The 18093-nt window shown below is 41.6% G+C and overlaps 1 pseudogene; it reads right to left on the bottom strand.

The window, feature by feature from the left end:
- Positions 1–16353: 16353 nt before the first annotated feature.
- LOC142452420 (large ribosomal subunit protein eL29 pseudogene) lies at positions 16354–16812 on the bottom strand (annotated as a pseudogene).
- Positions 16813–18093: the final 1281 nt, after the last annotated feature.

Below are 18093 nucleotides of genomic sequence, written 5' to 3'. Positions count from 1 at the left end.
ACATTCCTCAAGAGCACAATAAAGTGTGCTGGAATTCTCATTATATGCTATGTTATCCATAATTTGTTACAATCAACACAGCCCGACGCCTTTGCACAGCCTGTAACAATTGTCAACCTAGAGAACAGCATAATAGATTTGCATTTCAGAGAGTCTACTCTGGAAGCTCTGGCTTCAGATTTGAAGAACTGAGCTGAAAAAGACAGGTAGGGATAACATTCTCTTTTTTCCTCTTTATACATATACTTATATATGCTTTCTTTTTAAAAAATCATTTTATTGGGGGCTCATACAATTCTTATCACACTCCAAACCTACATCCATTGTGTCAAGTACATATGTATATTTGTTGCCATCATTATTCTCAAAACATTTGCCTTCTACTTGAGCCCTTAATATCAACTCCTCATTTCCCCCTCCCTCCCCACTCCCCCCTCCCTCATGAGCCCTTCATAATTCATAAATTATTATTATTTTGTGATTTCTTACACCGTCTGATGTCTCCCCTCATCCACTTCTCTGTTGTCCATCCCTCAGGGAGGAAGTTATACATAGATTCTTGTAATCGGTTCCCCCTTTCCACCCAACATACCCTCCACCCTCCAGGCATCTCCACTCTCACCACTGGTCCTGAAGGAGTCATCTGTCCTGGATTCCCTGTGTTTCCAGTTCCTATCTGCACCAATGTGCAGGGGAAAACATTCTTGGTGGGGCATATTAGTTTCCTAGTGTTGTTATAACATCAATGCCACTCTGGAGACAAGTCTAAATTGGGGACAGGCTGCACCAATTCCTTTCTTGACAGGAGTCCCAGGTTCTCTGTGGTACAACTCACAGGACATATATCCGTTCCCCCCCGCCCCCCGTGCCTGTACCTGACTCTGTACCCTTTATATAATTCAGAAGTGAATATATTTAAAGCCCACCTATGTTCAAGTATGATCAAGTTAATGTAAAGAAAACTCTAGTTCTAAACAAGATTACATCCACAAGTATACGCGTTGCCATCAAGTCAACTACAGCGCATATCAACCCCATAGGACAGAGTGGAGCTTGGTCGTGCAGTGGTTACACATTGGGTTGCAGTCTGCATGGTCAGCAGTTCCAAATGGTCATCAGCTGTGCAGGGGAAAGACTGGGCTTTCTACTCCTGTGGACAGTTACGGTTTCAGGAACCCACAGGTGGTCAATATGAGCCAGCACTGACTTGAAGGCAATGAGAGGACAGAGTATAACTGTCCCTGTGGATTTCTGAAGCTGTGAATCTTTAAGCGAGCAGAAAACCTTGTATTTCTTCCTTTCTACAGTATAGGTTTATTATTCCAAAACATATTTTCAAGAACATACAGCTCCGTCTATAACATGGAGCACTCTTGATGGACGGCACCTGTGTGAACCCCTGGAAGGCTGATCCAGCATTTTCAATCAGACTATTCCAAAAGAAAGGGTAAAACATGTCTCAATCATGGATTTATAAATGACAGAAAGCAATCATGCAATTGCTGTCATTAACCCACTGCTATCAAGTTGATTCCTACTCATAGCAAGCCGATAGGGACCGAGTGACAGCGCCCCTTCGACTTCGGAGATGGCTGATTTTCTCGGCAATAGGAAGCCTCGCCTATCCCCTGGCACATTTGAAGGGCTGGACTTGAAGTTAGTGGCTCAGTATGTTCTAATTAGATACCGACAATATCAGTTTTGACTAAGCATTGCCTGAAATACGAGTTTAATGTGATTTTCAGAAAGTTTTTCTTCCATTTTTCTCTCTATTTCTAACTTTCATACCATGTTCTCTACTCTGGACCCTAAAAAATCAGTAAATAATATATTTCTACATTAAATATGGTATCACTGCAATGATAGTTTGATAATTCTGATTCATCAAGCACGGAACATTGTTCTTCTGGCTTTGTACCCAGAAAGATTCGTTCCTATTTGGAACCGAAAGAAAAATTAACATTTTCAAGCCTGGTATTTAGTGATTGGTGCATAAACCAAGCACCAGAGATGGGTTAGACATTCTTTACAGAAAACCTAGTGACATAAAATTATGTTATCCTTTTAAAAGTCCACAAAAAAACAAGGCTCGTTTTTAAGTCACATTTACTTATTCATGTCTTCAATAAATACATATTGACCACCTATCATGTGCCAAGCACAGAGCCCAGCACTGGAGATACAAATTGAGGACTTTTTAAGATAAAGTTGTTGGTGGAAACTTTGGGCAAGAATGTAAATAAATACCTTAGGAAAGTTAGTGAGCAAGCTATGAGAAGAAGGCCAAGTATAGAGCCTAGGGAAATATAAAGTTAGTAGTTATATGAAGGAAGAAGGCTTACAAAAGAGACTGGGGAGAAATTACCAGAGCGGCTGAGAGTTCCACAATGGAGCAGGGCTCAAATGTGTTGCAGAGAGGCCAAGTCAGAGGAGAGCCAGCAGCTTCTCATTGGATTTGCTCACTAAGGTCAATTGTGGTCATGGCAAGGCCATTTCAGGTGGTGAGGACAAAGGATTGGCCATAGTGAGTGGAGAGATGGAACAGAAGGTGCACTGTAAACTCCGAGCCTTTTGTAATGGGCTGGGAAAAGAAGTGGATAGATGCAACGAAGAGAAAGCAGCGAGGTGATTTTTTGTTTGTTTTTTTAAATGAGAGATGCAAACTTCCTGATATGAGGTAGTAACGGGTCTAATTCAAAGGAAGAGGTTGATAGTGTAGGAAACAAAATTAGAAATTCAGAGTACACCTAAATCTAAATTTTGAGTTCTCAAACACAGAAACATCCCTTGTAGCCTACTGATTAAAACATAAGCTCATTCCCATTGAATGGATGGCTCCAGTTCTTTCCTCATGGGTCCTGGACGTATAGAAAACAGTTAAAGTATTATGTAGGCCCAAGACAGTCATAGGTCAAAGGCCACAGGACCCACTTTAGAGACTACTAGCTCAGTATGGTCCACCCCATCACCACCTTTCGCCAGCATCCAACCAGACAACTATTAGGCAGATTTCTTAAGAATCTCCACAGCCCCCACCGGGAAGTCATTTTCATACTCCTTCTGGGAAGTGACTTTGAATAAAACATGTCAAAGTAAGCTGTACTGAAGTTGAAGGAAACACAAAGCATGTCAAAAATAAAAATAATGTATGCTATGATAACAGGAAAAAGGCTGAGAAGTCATTATAATGGCATCTTACATTTATGTGATAAGATCTGACACATAGTAGGTGCTCAATAGATATTTGTGAATGAAGAAGCTTGCACTATGATGTAACAATCAGAAGATCCTTTCCACCCACAAAGACTCACCACATGTCAAATAAAGAGAGTGATTAATTGGCCTTGATATGACTTACCTGGAATATTATATCTTCTTTTGGGCAGTTTTGGAAAAGAACTTAAGACTGACGGATAAGTAATAAATTGCTCTGCTAACTTCGATCTGCCCTAGTCATTTTCCTTCGACAGCCAGGGAAGAAAGGAGAACCCTGAATGAGAAGGAGCAAGAGGGAATATATCCATTCGAGTTTCACCCAAGAATGCTTGCTGGTCCTGCAACATGGCGAGAAAGCTTGAAGTTCTTAAAATAAATGGAGTGTAAATGCATTCAACTGCCTCTCCTACTAGTCTAACATCCCTCAAAAGCCGAGTGAATGAATAACCTGCAATGAACAAGAAAACAAGAAACTAAGTTAATGAAGAATGCAGAGGAATTATCCCAGCGGCAAAGGACATTGACAGCTGAAAGGAGGAGGAGGCAAGAAAAGGAAGTAGCGAAGAGATAGTAAATTATGTCATCCTAGAAACAAAGCTCATAGGAATGGGACAAAGGTGGGGGTGGGGAGCTGGGCGGCGGAGCGATCGCTTGGAAATTTGCTAATAATGAGAAGTCTATTTCCCTAGAGGCAGCGCATCATTTCCACACTGATTGGACCAGGCTCTTCTTTCAGCTTCTTTCAATGACAGTGAACATTACTAGTTGAGTGCGAGAAGACATGAAGGGTATCTTTTATTTTCCTAAGAGGAAATTGAACCTATGCATTGTAAGACTTCAGCATGTGCCTATGTATGAAAAATATGAGCCAAATGCTTTTGAAGAGAAACAGAAGTCTGCTGCCCTTGTGACAGAGAAGTGTCCAAGAACAAAGACAGAAGGATTTGGCATGCAATTCCAACCCCCAGATTAAAGACATTGACCCATTGATCTAGTTCTGGTTTTCATTCACTGTATATTTCTCAACATTAAAAAAAAGTCCCTTAGGATAAGCAGCATTTTCATTTAGAAAAACCAACTCTGCAGAGCCACCGTGTGCCAATAGTCTCCCGCTTGCTGTGTCCACATTTAGCATCCGCGGCTTTAAATGTAGGAAGAAGGAAAGGCATCATGCAACCAAGCTGAGAGTATGGCAGGAGGCCCATCTACATGTCGCCTCAGTGTCCCTTTGGGCAGCATTAGAGAACTAATCCTCAAAGATACCTCATGTGGCCTTGCCACATACCCCTTACTTGGTTGACATCCATGTAAGCTAAGAAGTTACTCTCCCAGTGAACAAGATTTCTAATTAACACTGAAAATGCATGGTAGCTAAATATGGGGTGAAGACAGGCTATATCCTCATTCTTCATAGCTGGGGCTAGATTAAACTCTGAAAGGGGGACAGGATAATTGTTCATGGTGGGGCATGGTGTTTTCTCCTGTACAAACATATAATTAGGCTGTCTTAACCTCCTGGTTCAGCAATAAACACCACTTCCCAGACTAATTTACAGGCAAGAGTTGCAGAAATATGTGGAATAAACTTTCAGTGCTATAGGCCCTGCAGTTTCATTAAAAGTGAGCAGCTTCACTATTTCAAGTCAGCAAAAATCCTTTTGCACTTACTACAAACTGAAATGAGATTGAAATGAGGGCTATGCATTCAAAACATTGACCACACCAGCTAATAAAAAATACATTTGTGACTGGTCGTAAAAACAGAATGTAATTGGCTGTACTCTTGAAATATCTTTTACTTACAATATTTGGGAAGACAGAGGTCTCCATAATATTGACTTTACTAACACGGCTACATTTTTCTGTTCACAATAATAACTTGCCAGTCAGCAACACCTCACTCCTGGTGTCCCAAAAGACCTTGAACCAGGCAGTGGGAGGTGGGCATGCTGTAGTCCTGAACCATATAATATCTCCCTGGTAAACAGTGTTCACCTGGGGCAGTAGGGTATTGCGGATGGAGGTGCATGGCAGGCTAATAGAAAGAAGCATCTCCTTTATAGCCTCATCATTTATTCTCATTTGCATTCCCAGAACAAAGAAATCCTTCTGAAGGAACATAGGAACTGCTCTTTAGCTGCCTCCTTTGTCCCAAAGTGTGGAATACAGTAGGGGTGGTGCACAAATAGATTCCCTCCTCCGTGGACAATGTGCTTTCTTTTGGCCAACATAGACCATCAAGAGAGGGAGAGGCTATGACGGTAGAGGATGTGACACTGGTTGGGCATCATGAACCATAACTTCAGGACTGTGGATATACTGGACATGGTGGTATGACAGTTGAAGAAAAGACAAATATAGACAGAAGAGGGATGCCGAGAGACAAATGAATGGAAAGAGAGATAAAACCAACCAGGTGTATGACTTTATTCAAAAGTCCAATCTGAGTGACTTGTAGTTTCCTCTTAAAGTATGAAGAAATAAATAGGTACTTAGTCCTATTTTTTTTCCAAAGTCATCTCTTACACCAGATCTTCAGTTCAGGTTAGGTGTTCAAGAGGGAAGATTGTGTTTATACTACTTATAGTTCAAGGATCTTGCAGTGCCCATTTTAAGTACCCAATTCTTGTTGAATGAGTGGGTGAATGAGTGAAAGAATAAATGAAATCTACCCAATTTAAAACTTGACAAATAAGCAAGCTAATTATCCATTTTGGTGTTTTTACTAATGGTTGAAGAACTGACAAACTAATGTAACTGACAAACTAATGTAAAATTATTTTTATTCTTTCTAAACAAATACTACCTAAAATATAATTTAGGTATTTTGTTTTTAAATATTATTGATTATGAGAAATTCAAAAATAAAAACTATATTTATTTGGAAAATAACAATGTGTCCCTCAAGTTGTATTGTGATGAAATAACCAAGACAACTTTTAATGACAATCCTATTTTTGATAACTTTAAACTAAAACTGCTGTGCAAGGTGAAGACTAGTTCTAGTGTGCATTTATGTTGAATGTCTGAAATTAACAGTATATCCAAAAAAAATTTTTAAACAGAAAATACCAAGCCTCAAATTTCCTCAAATTGGCACCTACTCATATATATATCTTCAAATCTTTGGTACTAAGTGCTGATGACACACAAGAGCACAAAAAATATATAGTTGATATTCTCTGAGGAAAAGCTATAGTTGAGATCTTATAAATTTAACTCACTATGTAGACAATTCTATTGAAACGTGTTTCAATCCTTTAATGTGCTCAAGGGACCCCTTTAAGAATTAGGCTTCCTACACTTAAAAATATCATTTTATTGGGGGCTCTTACAGCTCTTATAACATTCTATACATCAAGTTCATCAAGTATACTTGTACATATGTTGCCACCATCATTTTCTAAACACTGATTTTGTGTTTGAGACATTGGTAGGTTTCCTACACTTTTAATCCAATTTTCAGTGATTTAACAGTAGCAGGATTTAGTACTGAAATTGAAGATTATATTAAAACACATAATTCAACAATAACTAAATATTTTATGTTTTCAAAGTTCTTATGACTCCTTATGTATATACATTTAGTTCTAAATTCTACTATGATTACTGACAGTACCAAGGTCAATGAGGTTTGTCTAATGAGTAATTATTGCCACTGAGAAACTTTTTAAGCAGTTTTTTTTAAGTTCCATTCTCATCAAAATGACTATAATTTGTGGTCGAGATTGCTAATGATTTTTAACTTTTCTCTTTTCTTTTGTCCTTAGGAAGAAAATGCTATACAGGTGCTCTTGCAGATTTTAGAGAGCAATTGGTAAGTTAAATACATTAAAAATACTTTTAAACAAAAAAAGAAAGAATAGCAATCTCAGTGCCATGATGATTTTAACACAGATACCTAGAATCATGCCACGAATAAGATGTATGTGGGTATTCTGTAGACACACTACATTTGCTATACACACAAGGGGCTCTATGAACACGTCCACATTTTGGCAATCTTTATAGACGTTTGGTTCTCTCAAAAGTGTGTTTGGGGGGAGTCTGTTGGTCAGGAATCATTGGAGCGTAGTCTTCAGGCAAGATGAACCGCGGTTAGAAAGGCTTACATGTGGTCGCGAGCACCGCACACAAATGTAGCTGTGTGAAAACGCGTGTAACCACGCCCCTGCTTCGCACAAGCATCCTCCGGTTCAGACGGCCAGGGGCTGCGGGAGAGCAGAGGCCGATTAGGCCACAGTCGGGATGGGGAACAGTTACCTCAAAATTCAAGGATCCATGTGCACACAAAAAATGAGAGAATTCATCCAGATAAGGAGGAACTTAGTAGTTTTAATTACGAGTCTTTTAATGTCTTTTCATAATCAGTTAATAAATACCCGGACAATAAAATAGAATTTAAGCTTTTAATAGAGCATGCTGGCTTGAACCTAAACAAAGGAATTAGCAGCTCCAGGCATTGGGCAATAACTGCTCCCTGCTTGGTGCCAGGAGAAGCAAAGCAGTTCAAGTGCGTTTCTTGTGCCTCCCCATCATAAACGCTTGTAATAGTCCCCAATTTTTGGAGCGTAAGGCGCAGGTCTTATTTATCACAGTATGTGACACACCTGGCACGCGGAGCAGGAAACAACTGTTTTACTTCATTCCTGTCATCACCTTGCAACAGATTTCTTTCACATTCCAGTTGGGAAGGGAGGACTTGACTTGCTCTCCATCAGTTCTCCATTAACAGTTTCACAGCAGAAGGCGCCACTGGTCCGTTTCCTCTGGCAGCAATTAATTACCCCGCGTGGCGCATTTGGACTCCAACTGCAGCCACCCCATCACGTCCTGGCGTGGACTCGTGTCTGCCAGCAGACATCTTTATCACCGACCGGGTGCCTCCTTCCGGAAGGAGCGAATGGGCCGAATACCTGTGCAGGTGATGACGCTGCCACAGGACAAATGACCGTGACTGACCGCAGCTCCCTTGCATCGCTTTCATGAATGCGTGTTCTATTGGAGGAAGGCTTCTTTGAAGGTAGTGTCGCCTTCTGCTTTCCACCGAGGAAACTCCCCTTTGCCGTCCCTGTCAGCAGCGGGCAGCGAATCAGGCTGGGGGTCTTGGGCTTTGCGAGCCCCGTGAACAACGGTGCCTCAATAAATCTCGAAAAGCTTGCATGACACTATAACCCACAAAAATTTTCAAATTAAAAAGGCATATTTAGAGGACCCCCGTGGATAGTGATTTTATTTCGTTTAACCCCCTCCTGTGGCCAATTAGGTAGACACTCCCCCACACAGGCACACACCGAGGGGAGGTGGGATGGGGTGGGGAATGACGCCGAGGGGAAAGTGCAGCTCTGTTTGGAAAAAAATGGCAGTTCGTCATTCCTCCATGGACAGAAATGATTTTCCCGGCTGTTGTTGGGGAAAGAACCAGGCTGTGAGAAATCAATGAACGTATATGCAAGACAGATTCTATTTGAATTATTTTGTAAGGCTCGACCACATTCCAATTTCTTCCTACTCCATCTGCAGAAAACTGCCACGTGTCAGCCGAAAAGTAAAAGCTCCACCATCAAGATAGAGCTTGGCTCTCTTCGACTCTCTTCTTGTCAACACAACTGTGTTCCCTAACAGGAGGCTTCGACTGCATGGTTAATGTCGTATGTGTTTGTCTTTTAACTCAGTGGCTTGCACAACTAAAAGGCATCCTTATCACCTATTCCTGGAGTTCGCGTAGCCCAATGGATCGCAGATCAACTACAGACGTGTGTTTACTGCAAAAACTGTCCTTAGCGTCTGCTCCCCGCTGCTCTTTCCGTCAGAATCGAAGAAACATTTGCCTCCTCTCATCTGCTGGCAAGCTCCATATGCACCATATGAAAAAAGAGTTAATAAAACGCACATTGGAAATATAAAACAAGGTCAGGGCGACAGTTTGGCTGAAGGCCTGTCTTAAGTGTGCAAAACAAAAGAGTAAGATTGTTTTCGCAGTTGCAGCTGTCGGGAGAGGCGGCGTCGCCTGGAGACTGGCGGCGGAAGTCTCTGCTACCTGTTCGGGACATGGGTCAGAACCGCTATTCTGCCTGAACACAAACGCCTTGCAGAGGAGGTGCCTTGGGCTTTGGAAAGACCCAAAGGTAAATGAAAAAGGAAGACGAAAAAAAACAACAACCCATTCCTCCCCAAAAGAAGATCTGGGATTTGAAGGATGAAGCTAGAGGGGTATCTGGACATAAGAGGTGCAGGGTCAAGCTTAGAGCAGGGGCGGGGGCTGTGGGGGACTTCAGCTTCTCAAACCCTACACCTCTGTGACCTCCTTGGAGCCAGCCGCAATGAATAGTGTTACTGTGTACTGGGAAAGCCACCCAGATTGGACTAATGTCAGCAGCCAGTTTTAAAAAATAAGTACTTAAGATTCTGTGGTTGGGTCCATCCAATGCCAACCAAACCAGAGGAAAGAAAACAATATTGTCAGTCAAGCAGTTGCTTGTTCCACAAGACCTCCAACACACCGCTTAGCAGATTTGTTTTAATAACAGATTAACTGGTTACTTTGGCATCACTTAAGAGCCCCGAGGCAACAGTGAAATTCAATCAGAAGAGCTTTATCATTTTAAAATAGAGATGAAAGAGAAAACACTTAATAATGATGTCACAGGATGATAGTCTACACTCAGAAAACCCATTAATATGTGAACATAAATTTGTTCATCAGAGGTGCTATGACCCAACAAACGAATGAACGACAGTCATAATAAAGCATCAGAAGAGCAGGTCATCCACACAGGAAATGCTCTCGGAGGCTGGTCTCACTGAGAGGACCAGGCACTCAGATCTGAGTAGGGGGAACAGCTGGAGTCTGGAATAAATAGGCAGCACACAGACATTGTCCCTCCCCTTAATTGTTAATTCCATCATTCCACTCAAGGAACTTCTCCCCTGCAGTCTTTCTTGGTTACTTTATCAGCAGAGAGCAGTCATCCGGCCTTCCCCCATTCAATAAAACAATACAAACAAAGCACCTGACATAATGCTTGTCACGGACTAAGCAGGCAGTCAAGATTAGAGTTTATGCTTTCTCTTTCCTTCCTGGTCTCCAGAAAATTCTAGGAACAACACTAGTGTAAATAACCTTCACTCATCGTGGTGCATTTTAGGTTAGATTGTTATTTTAGGAAAAATCTAATTTTAGTAGGATTTACCAACACACGAGGTAGAGAAAGGGTTTGGGTCAATGGGTCCAGAAATTCCACACCTATGACTTTTGTAACTGTAAATTCCCTTCTGCCAAATGCCTCCCTTTCATATCTTCCTTCAGAGAACAATTATTACTTATTTCATGAAAAAGAAATTTATACAAAAATACTTCCTCTAGACATGCAAAATGTGGTCTCAGCAACATCAGCATGGCCCTTGGCTTATTAAGATATGTAGAATCTCCATGAGACCAGAAGAAATGGATGGTGCCCAGCAGGGACCTAATATATAGATCATCATTTAAAGGAGGGAAAATGTGGACTAGGATTTCAAATTTATATAGACACCAGACTATTGGAACCACTGAGAATTTTGAATCCAAATGATCCTATGACATCATCTTTAAACTAATACACCAAGTGAGTCAATTAATGGAGAATGTTTTCCTTAAGCACTGGGCTCTTTTAAAGAATGATATCTATGAGATCACATTCACAACAGGACCTTTAAAGCACAGGTGTAAAAATGAAGGAAGTTCAAGTCAATGGTGAGAAAATATTGGTAGTAGGAGGTGGGAACAATGTGAAGTTTGTAATCAATGTAATTAAAAGGTCCATGTAGAAACTGTTGAATAGATGTATGTTTTGCTGTATGTATTTGCATCAAAAATATTTTTAATGCAGAATCTCATTCTGCAGCCAACCCTCTTATGCACATCCATTGAATCAGCTCTACCAACAATTCTCAGGGGATCACATGCACAATACAGTGGGGGAAAAAAAATTTTTTTACCTTATTGCCTGAACCATATCAGAGGCTAGTCACAATAGAATCTTGGAGATTTGAATGCAGGCATCTTGTTCTTTTAAACCTCTTTGGATATCTAGAGTGTGAAGCTACATTTAAGAATCATTGGCAAAAAATAAACCTTAAAAATATAAGAAAATCTTTAAATAAGAAATAGTGGGTAGAAAAGATTACTTTTGAAGTAGGTCCATTAAAATATCTATATTTCTAAAACCCTACTGATAGAAGCAGAACTGGCAAAGGTTTAAACTTGGTTAACAAAGTACCTGGGTGGGCAGAACATTTATTGACATAAGTCACTGTGTTTATTGATGTTGCCCATTTTCCACTGATTTTAGAACTCTGTAGGGGAGGTACTGTGACCTTGAAGGGGGTGCTTTTATAATCAAATTGTTTTACTTCAAAGTTTATGTAACATGCTATACTATTAAACAGTAAATAAAAACCACTGATAAATCCTGAATCCCCCACAGGTAAATTGGCACATCCTTAATTATCTGGTTTATGAGCAAATTGCCACCTGAGCTTTGGTTTTTAGCTTGTTACATGCATGTGTGTATCCATGTGTGTGTGCACTTCTTATTTGGCAAGCACCCAGCAGACTCAGCTTCCAAATGATGTTGCTAGCCCATGAAGTGGGAGGACAGAAAACTAATAAATAAAAGGGCTGGAGTTTTAGTTTACTTTCATTTTTATTTGTAGTGTAAACATAATTTGAATTTTTTAATTAGTGCACATGAACACACAAAATCTATAGGGGGGGAAATCTGTACAATAATAGCTGACTGCCTGCCATGGAGATTCACTTGTTACTATGAAGTTTGTCTGATTGAAAACCCTTCTGTAAGCACCCACCTCTGAACCAAAACAACCAACCAAACATACCATTGTATGGCCACCAAGTCAATTCTGATTCGCAGTGACCCTAACAGAGTAGAATTGTTCCCTATGGTTTCTGAGGCTATAAACCTTTATAGGGGCAGAAACTTCATCCATCTCCTGTGGAGAATTTTGGTTAATTTGAACTGCTAACCAGGATTTTAGCAGCCATCTCGTTATAAGCACATTATGCTTGCCCTGCTCGCAAAGATAAGCTGGAGGTTCACAATAAATATCCAGCAATTAAACCTCACAAAGAAATCCATCCCTGTGCCTTTGCCATTCATACTTAAGTCCAAGCATATTCTTGGTTTGGGGAGATAGAAGGAATTGGCATGCCCGTGACTCAGATTTGCACTTTCAGTCTTTCATTGTTTTGGTGGTAGGTTTTTGACTCGTGGTGAGCCGATTGGGAGAGGAGAATTGCCCACTGGTTTTACATGGTGAATCTTTACAAATGAGAGAAAAGCGAGACTTCCTATGACCATAAAGTGTTACAGTCACTGCACACAGGTAGTTCTGCCCTGTCCTACAGGGTCACTCTGAGTCAGAATCAACTCAGTAGCCGTGGGTTTGTTATTGTTTGGTTGTTAGTTTGAATCTTTCTCCGAAAGCTGCTGGCTAAACTAAATCACAAACATTTCCACTAGCAGCCTAGAAGTGCCATGAAGGCTTTAAAGCCCTCAAGGCTGGCAGTTTTGTTACAGAAGGGCTTGTTACCTAAGACAGCAGCAGTAAATGTCTCTGGTTTGTGTCTTTATCATTTTACAAAGATCTGCACTGACTGAAAATGCCTGAAATCCATGTGATCAGGGTTGTTGTTGACTCACAGCATGCAGTGGGATCAGTCCCATGGGTATCCCTCTGGGGGCTGCATGTCCCAAGCTCCTTCCCACCCACTCTCCACGAGCCTCACAAAAGAGACATTGGGACTATGCCTCTCTCCTCGATTCACTGTAGATCTAACATACAAGGAAGCTGAGAGCATCCTGAAACACAACTGCAAACAGCGGATCATTGTGAGCTTCTTAGGGACTGGGACCTTGCTGACTTGCTGAAGGTGAAAGTTCTAATCATTGTTTAAGTAAAGCTCCCCCCTCAAATGCCCATTACTGTCCAGATACCAGGGGCACACAGTGTGAGCATTTATGGACCCTAACCGGCCATGGACAGGAGCTCTGCACAGGCTTACCAAACATTACAAACCGTTGCAAACTCCTGCATCCGGTATTGATTAAACAATGTCTGGTGCTGGCAAACAGTATTAATATATAGAATGCTATAGAGATTGATTGCCCTACTTTCATTTGTCTTCTTCCTGCCAGCCCCTGTAGGAAAAAGTCCTGCAGCTGTTCTGCATCCCATTGCCAGAGGCACGTGATGGCTTGTTTTGATGTTTCACCAGCAGGTTCTGTGGCTCATACAGGGACAAGCCAAGGAGCACATCCCAAGTTCCCGCTGGAGACTCAGGCACAATCACCCTGTCAGGTATTGTTAGTAATTCAACATCATAAAAGATTATAAACTCTCTCCCATCTTTTATGACGGCACACCGAGATCAAACACTTCCCATAGCAGAGCACGAAGCCCGCAGGACTAGTTCACCCTGACAGATGTTCACCTGCTATCTCGGTATTGACGTGCTACCTAGTTTATTGATCCACAGAGGGAAGGAAGGCTAAAGGCTCTAAAAGTCTGCTATTGGACAAGGTGCTTTCCTGGGCTATGGGGCCCAGAAATAAAGTGAGGACTTGATGTCATTTTTAGGAGCTGTTTGAATACTAACCTTTAATTATTTTCTCCAATGTTTACACAACTATTAAACCAGAGCAAAGAACAAGACATTGGAAAAAAAAAACACAACCTTCAACTCAATGGATAATATGCATCGTGGTGAGCAATGTGCCTTCTTAATTCTTTACTAGCTTGCAGATTTACCCAGCCCATTCAAATCCAGGTACCCAAAAGCCTGGCTCACGAAGACTTCGTGTGATGATGCCGAATGGGATAATATTAAATTTCACTGTACAATGTTACAAAATCCAACCCTTCCAACTTCAGTACATTCCACACAGGCCCCCAGGGCACACACTAAAGCAGCACCCTAGACTGCATCTCTCCTGGTTGGTGGACCCTGAGCATCCACGCCCCTTCTCCTTGAAGGGCACCAGTCTAATACACAACCGCTCTTTTTCACATGCCTGGGACCCAGCGTAACTGTATTAATCTCTGGTCCCACGTGCAGACTCCTGTCACTTTGCTCATGAAACCCTTGCTATCAGGAATACCCATTCGCTCCTCTCTCCAACTCAGATCAGGCAAAAGTCAATCTCTCCCCCCTCTAATTACTTGGCCTTTTAATTACATTACCTCAGAGGCCACTTCAGGGTCTGATTCTCTATCTGGACTTTAAAACATTTGAGTACAGAACCAGATAGTATGCATCGTTTACCTTAATCCCTATGTACTATCGTGAATGAATTTTTCTTTTAATTCATTGTTATCCCTGAAATACCCTGATCCAAACCTTCAACAATTTTGCTGAGATGAAAAATATAGTCCAAATCTTTTGGACTGTTATTTAAGTCTGTGTTAGGCTAGGTTCTCTAAAGAAGTAACATCAGTGATTTTAAATATATGTATTTAAATATGTATAACTTCATTATATAAAAATACCTATAGATGTATAATTGCTTCATGATATATATTACTTAAAACACATGAAAGTGGTACCCCCCAAAACAGAATCTTTTATTTTCAAAGCTATGTACTTGAATTATTATTTTTTTTTACAAAGCAACCTTATCACCTTCAAAATACTCTCCTTAACAATTAATATATTTGATGAATTTGCCATTCCATTCCTGGAAACATTTTTCAAACTTTGAATGGCTGACAGTACCTCCATCATTTTTTTCTTCACCCCCCACCCCTCTCTCTGAAGAAATGTATATCCAGAAAGTGACTCACACAGTCGCAGAGGTGCTTCAGTCCAGTCTGGTTCACCTCCCCTGGACCAGGTGTTAAACTGGAGGCTTTTCCTGACTCAAGTACTTGTCAGGCCCAAAGAAGCAGGAATCAGCTAGACCAATCAGGAAGCAGGAAGACTCTGGTAGGGACAGAGGCAAATGAATCCAAGGTGAACAGACCAGGCTTATGACTGCAGAGTTGGATGACCCAAAGTCAACAGGCAATTTGGCCACTGATTGCTTCCAGGGTCAGCTGATCTGTGTGCCAGACGCAGGATCTGGACCAGCAAGAAGTAAACTAACTTCCCCACAAGGTAAGAGTAGGTTATACCCCCCAGGAAACCTCCTCTCGGTTGTGGTCAGATTACAGGGGCCACAACACACCCTACTGTTCCCACAATTGGAATCTTGGCTGCTCATAGACATTCCCATCACGGAGTTGATTACATTATACTGGATCACACCACGGGAGAATCATGGCCCAAGCGAGTTGACATAAAACCTAACTATCAGAAGTCCATCATCCCCCAAATTTGGCCCTAACATATCTTTCTAATTTATCTTAGACTTTGGAGACAAAAATTCACCAGGGAGGAAAAACAATTCACCTATGCTCTCAGACCATATTCTCCACCAACCAGACAATTATCCCCCTTCAAATATTCTATAATGCACAGGAAAACATTAAAAGTTGCCCAGTCCAAAAAGACAGCAATACTGCTGTTGGGGAACTTTGCATTAGCTTCTTTATGCATTTTTAATTAGATTTATATAATGTTAAAACCCATCTATGCACACAAAAAAGAACAAGAGCCCTCATTTTGCTCAGATTATCATGTTCATATTATTTCTGCTATGGAACTTCAAACTTGAATAAATCACGAACATTGGGACCTGCGCCTGAAAGGTTTCTGTAGTCTCTGTCACACTATGTTCACAGAGGGCCCAGCAATCTTACTGCTTTTCCACGTGAGTCATCCAAATCTTAGGACTCCAGCCCTCAACTCACGACATTTTCCCACAAATAGTACACCCATGTAAGTAATGCCCACACATATAACATGTAGAAATGGTGGCATTATCTTTAAAAAGTTCTGTTGTTAGCATGCCCATTCGTACATTGTGAATGTCTTGTGATATTTCCAGAAGTGAATTTTGATCGCATTCACCCACTTTTATTTTTACAGCGCCGCCTGGGTTTGGTTGTACAACAAATAACACAAGAAGACACCAGCGCCACAGAGGCGGCATCACGGGGCTCACACAAGTCCCTCTGGCCCTCACAGAGAGGGCTCTACTTTGTGGGAGCCTGGGCACCTTTGGGAGCTTGAGCTGGGGCCAGGGTGCCTTTGGGAACTGAACCCTGGGCTCCATTGGGAGCTTTTGCTGGAGATGAGGCCTTGGCTGAAGCTTCAGCCTTACTTTGTGCCTTGGCCTTGGGCTGGCAGAGTCGCAGACCCTTGGCAATACATGCCAAAGCCTGCTTGCCAGGCTTGTGGTGGGCGATGTAGCCCTGTCGACTGAGCTTGCAGTTGACGTCCATTAGGATCTTGGCCTTGACCTCGGTGAGCTTCACAAGATCCTTGTTGGCCTCAGCACAAGCAGTTGCAGCCTTGGCGTGGTTGGCCTGCATTTTCTTCAGGCCCTTCTTGTGCTTCTTGGAGAAGCCCACATTCCCCAGGAACTTGGGGTCCACCCCCTTAAGAGATTCATATCGCTGTGATCGGGTTTTTTTATGCCGTTTCTGTGCCATTTCCGGGATTTGTTATGCATGGTGTGTGGTTCTTAGACTTGGCCATGTCTGCACAGACACGTGCAGCCCCTGGAGCTCCAGGAACTGGAAGAGAGAGCACATTCACTCACTTTTAATGGTCCAAAGTTTTTATTTTTGATCATATTTGTATAACAAATGTGTTAAGTCATAGTCAAGAGGTTATAAACTCAGTTTGGTAGTGTCCTTGCCTGTAATGAGGAAATAAACAATTGGCACAGCGTGTTTGTGTCCAGGCTTGAGAGTGTTGTGTATCTTGTAGGCAATTGTGCCCAGGTATGTCATACCAGAGAAAGGCAGAGAGTTCATAGAGGGCTGGGCACCAGGCTGCCACAGTTTGAGCACCATAGTGGAGCATGAGATGAGTAAATGCCACTTCCTTCAAGCACCTGGGTTTCACTATGCCTGTCTCAAAGACATTAGTGGTAGAGCGTGTATGTGCACACACACATGCCCCAGTTTCATGGGGTCCTAGGGCAGCCAGTTAAAGCCACTGCAACTGATGAAGGGACACACAATACCTCTGTTCCCATGGTTCTCTAGCCTGTTCCCAGCATCTGTGCAAATGGAAGAGTTAAACATACTTAAAGATGCTCATTGTTAGGGAGAGGGAGGCAGGGAGGGAGGGAGGGGAAAAACTAAGGAGCTGATACCAAGGGCTCAAGTAGAAAGCAAATGTTTTGAGAATGATGATGGCAGCAAATGTATAAATGTGCTCAACACAATGGATGGATGTATACATTGTGCTAAGAGTTGTACGAGCCCTCCAATAAAATGATTTATAAAAATTAAAAAAATAAAATTTATCCATCCATCAAAGAGAAAACAAAACAAACCTACTGACATCTAGTACATGCCAACTGATAGCGATCCTATAGGGTAGGGTACAACCTTCAGTTTGCATTACTGACACTGCAACTGTTTACCGGCATAGAGAGCCCTTTCTCCTGAGGAGGCCTGGGAGTTTCAAACCGCCCACCTAGTGGGTTGCAGCCCAACACCTAACCACTATGCCAACAGTAATGCCAATGGAAATAAATCCAAAATAACAAGTGCTTAAAGGAGTATATAAGTATATTGCACTTTTAATCCAAATGCATAAAATGTTTAAAATTAATTGATAAAATATGAGATAAATTGTAACTTTGATTGATGACAATGGCAATGTTTTGTTTGTGCTTGTTTTTCCTCTTGCGTTCCTTTGGGGTTAACTGATTTGAGGATTCCAATTTACCTTCTTATTTTGTTTAGTTCCTGTAATTC

Source organism: Tenrec ecaudatus, chromosome 7, assembly GCF_050624435.1.
Source record: "Tenrec ecaudatus isolate mTenEca1 chromosome 7, mTenEca1.hap1, whole genome shotgun sequence".
Lineage (NCBI taxonomy): Eukaryota > Metazoa > Chordata > Mammalia > Afrosoricida > Tenrecidae > Tenrec > Tenrec ecaudatus.
Note: the sequence above shows the minus strand (reverse complement) of the source record. Positions and strands in the feature narration are given on the sequence as shown.